Consider the following 4,676-nt stretch of genomic DNA (forward strand, 5'->3'; position numbering starts at 1 on the left):
GCATCTCCCTACCGCGGGCTCGCCTCGCTGAGCCGGCCGTGCCTCGCCAAGGTCCAACCACTACGGGCGTCAGACATTTGCGTCGTCTCCCTAGGAGACGCTTATTTGCGTTGCGTATTGGGTGGAATGCAAAATGGCTACTCTGTTTAGCTGCATAAACCCAAGTAGCTGCTGCTGTATGAGAAGTTGCTGCTGATGCATGGCTTGCTGCTGCTGTTGTATAGCCTGCTGCTGCTGGATCACCTGTTGCTGTCGCTAGAACTCATTCTGTCGAGTCTGACACTGTGCAAACGTAGCAGCGGTCTCCTGAGCCTGGCAAGCCTGATCCTGCCTCACCGCTTAAGTATGGCAAGTAGAGCGGGGTCTATCTGCGATGCAGGTAGAGCTGAACTGGAGCTACCGGCCTCATGGTCTTGTCATTATGGAGGCATCTGAGGGATATCGCGGTAGTCATCATTTGAGCTGTCACTGGGGTCGCTCTCGACCATCCCCTCCTGCGGAGCATCTAATTGCTCCTCCTCTATAGCTGCTATGCCCCTGATGGTCTCATCCTGCTGGGCTGCAGTCTCTGGCACCTCTGGACGAAGGCGCAGCTAGCTAGGTGTCCTCACTGCACTATGATGGATCATCTAAGTCATGTTGTATGTAGGGAACTCTATAGTAGCACCACTATACACTATCAGCATTTTAGGTGGCTTCACAGTAACTGCCATGTGGATCATATATGTAATCTAGTGAGCATATGGTAGCTGCCTGTGACCCCTGAACCCCTCTGCAATAGTATCCTCCATCTCTGATAGAAGGAGATCCCAAATGTCAAACACTATCTGCGGCATCAGAGATTGCAATAGCCATAACTGTATGCAAGTCAAGCCCTCGCTATACCCCATCCTCGGAAGCAGAGTCCTCCTCATAATAGCATCCAACACTCTAGCTGTAGGAGTGAGATCACTGGGTGTCCTGCTCGACCCCTCGCCAAAAGGCTCTGTGAAGCAATGGCGGACCAAATCTATAGGAGTCACCATACCGCCATGAGGGCGTCTAGGAGGCGATGTCTATCCATAGCAAAACTCATGTAGCCAAACTGGCTGCTCCTGAAGCCTAAGTATCTCTTTGACCCTAGAGCTCATCAGCCCGCCTCATCTAGCGGTTTAGTGAAGATATCTACCAATTAATTCTTGGTCCTTACACCTTCTAATGAAATATCATTCTTTGCAACATGATCTCTAAGAAAGTGACGGCGGGTATCTATGTGCTTGGTACGAGAGTGTTGAACCGGATTATTTGCAAGTTTTACCGCACTTTCATTATCGCACAAAAGTGGTACTTTTTCTAGAACTACACCATAGTCTAGCAAAGTTTGTTTCATATAAAGAATTTGTGCACAACAGCACCCGTGGCAATGTATTCTGCTTTGGTGGTGGACAAAACCACACTATTTTGTTTCTTGGAGGACCAAGACACAAGTGATCTACCAAGCAAATGGCACCCTCCGGATATGCTTTTTCTGTCAACTTTGCAACCAACATAGTCCGAATCGAAATAGCCAACTAATTCAAATATAGCTCCTTTGGGATGCCAAAGACCAATGCTTGGTGTGTGCTTAAGATACCTAAGGATCCTTTTAATGGCAATCAAATGAGTTTCCTTAGGATTAGCTTGAAATCTAGCACACATACACATACTAAACATGATGTAGGGCCCAGATGCGGTTAAATATAACAAGCTACCAATCATAGAGCGGTAGAGAGTTTGATCAATCGTGTTATCTCCCTCATCTAGGTCGAGATGTCTATTAGTTGGTATTGGTGTCTTGATTGGCTTATATTCATCCATCTTGAATCTCTTGAGAAGATCATTTGTATATTTCTCTTGAGAGACGAAAATCCCTTCTCTCATTTTCTTGACTTGAAAACCAAGAAAGAATGTAAGCTCTCCAATCATTGACATCTCGAACTCCTTCGATATCAATTCACCAAACTCTTTACAAGAATCTTTATTTGATGATCCAAAGATGATATCATCAACATACACTTGACAAATAAAGATATGTCCATCAGGCTTCTTGGTGAATAGTGTGGTGTCGACCTTCCCAATGGTGAAGGCCTTCTCAATGAGGAAGTCCCAAAGACACTTATACCAAGCTCTTGGGGCTTGCTTAAGCCCATATAGCGCCTTGGACAACCTATAAACATGATTAGGATGTCTAGGGTCTTCAAACCCGGGAGGTTGATCAACATAGACTAGTTCATTAATAAAGCTATTTAAAATGCACTTTTCATATCTATTTGATATAATTTCATTTCATGATGTAATGCATATGCAAGGAGGATACGAATGGCTTCTAGTCTTGCAACTGGTGCAAAGGTCTCTCCAAAATCCAAACCTTCAACTTGAGAGAACCCCTTTGCAACTAGTCTTGCCTTGTTCCTCACAACAACGCCTTGATCATCTTGCTTGTTGCAGAACACCCACTTTGTTCCAATGACTCTTACACCTTTTGGTCGCTCTTCAAGAGTCCACACTTCATTGCGGGTGAAGTTGTTCAACTCTTCATGCATGGCGTTTATCCAATCCGGATCTTGAAGAGCTTCTTCTACCTTAGTAGGCTCAAAGCAAGAGACAAAAGAGTGATGTTCAATAAATAAAGCAAGCTTTTGAGAATGAGTCATTACTCCCTTTGATGGACTCCCTATGATGAGATCTTGTGGATGAGCTTGAAGTAGAGGTGAATTTCTTTTATCAACCACTTGAGGGGAAGGTTGTGGAGCATCAATATCTTGTGCTTGTGTCACCATTTGCTCATGGGAGACATGAGTATCTTCATTTTCTACTCTTCTATCTTTTTTACCATCTTGTGGCACACTTGATGAAGAAGGTGGATTGATCACTTGTACATCGTCTTCATCATCATTAGGCTTGATGTCACCAACCGGAATGTTCTTCATAGCCTCCCTCAATGGTTCATCACCTACATCATCAAGATTCTCATGTGCTCCTTGGGAGCCGTTAGATTCATCAAATTTCACATCATATGTTTCTTCAACTAAGCCGGTGGTAGGATTAAATACTCTGTATGCTTTGGACTTTGATAAGTAACCAACAAGAAAACCAATATCACAACATCTTTGAAACTTCCCTAGGTGTTGCTGCTTCTTGTAGATGTAGCATTTGCAACCAAATACCCTAAAGAAGGAGACGTCCGGCTTCTTCCTATTGAGCAACTCATAAGGTGTCTTGCCAAGAAACTTTTGAAGGAATAGGCGGTTGGATGTATAGCAAGCGGTGTTGATAGCTTCCGCCCATAGAGCTTCGGGAGTGTTGTACTCATCAAGCATTGTTCTTGCAAGAGTGATCAATGTCTGGTTCTTTCTCTCAACTACACCATTTTGTTGAGGAGTATATGTTGTGGAGACCTCATGCTTGATCCCAACTTCATCGCAATAGGCTTCTATGTTTGTGTTGTCAAATTCTTTACCGTTGACACTTCTAATCTTCTTGAGCTTTACTTTAAGCTCATTTTGTGCTCTCTTGGCAAACTTCTTGAAGCAAGATGCAACCTCAGATTTGTCATGAAGGAAGAATACCCATGTGTATCTTGAATAGTCATCAACAATCATAAGACAATAAATATTTCCTCCCAAACTCTTGTATGTTGTTGGTCCAAATAAGTCCATGTGAAGGAGTTCTAGCACTCTTGTGGTTGACATGAAAGCTTTGGTTGGATGAGTATTTGCAACTTGCTTGCTGGCTTGACATGCACTACAAAGCTTGTCCTTCTCAAACTTCGCATCCTTCAACCCTCTCACCAAATCATTCTTCATTAGCTTCTTGAGTGAGCTCATCCCAACATGAGCAAGTCTTCTATGCCATAGCCACCCAAGTGTTATTTTGGTAAATAGGCAAGTCTTCAAATTAGCATCTTCGAAGGTGAAGTCCACTAGATATAGGTTGTTGTATCTAAATCCTTTGAATATCACTTGATCATCATCCTTCTTAGATATAACAACTTCTTTCTTGGTAAACAAGCATTGGAAGCCAAGATCACACAATTGTCCGACGGATAGCAAGTTGGAGCTTAATGAAGCAACATATAGCACATTTGAGATAGAATGATCATTTGATATTGCCACTTTGCCCAATCCTTTAACCTTGCCCTTTGAATTATCTCCAAATGTGATTCTTTCTTGTCCATCTACTTCTTCATCTAGTGAGGTGAACATACGAGGATCACCAATCATGTGTTGTGTACAGCCACTATCAATAACCCAATGACTTCCACCGATCTTGTAGTTCACCTACACACAAGAGATCAAGCTTTAGGAACCCAAACTTGTTAAGGGCCCTTCACCTTCTCAACAAGTGACTTTGCAACCCAAATTTTCTTATGCCTATTCTTGTTGGGAGATCCTAAGAACATGACTTTAATCTTTCCACTAGAATCCTTTCTAAGCATGTAATGAGCATTGAAAGCAAAAGGTCTAGCATGCTTGGGCAAGGGTTGTAGTGGTGGAGTTTGGCACTCATGGGCAAAGTGGCCTTCTTGTCCACACTCAAAACATCTCTTTGGCTTTGGCTTTGACTTGTGTTGTTGTTGAGCTTGAGCCTTCTTCTCTTGGTTTGCCAAGTACCTAATGCCACTTCTATCCATCTTCATGACGGTGTTCATTAGTAGC

The sequence above is a fragment of the Miscanthus floridulus genome, chromosome 7 (genome assembly GCF_019320115.1).
Source record: "Miscanthus floridulus cultivar M001 chromosome 7, ASM1932011v1, whole genome shotgun sequence".
NCBI classification, from domain to species: Eukaryota; Viridiplantae; Streptophyta; class Magnoliopsida; order Poales; family Poaceae; genus Miscanthus; species Miscanthus floridulus.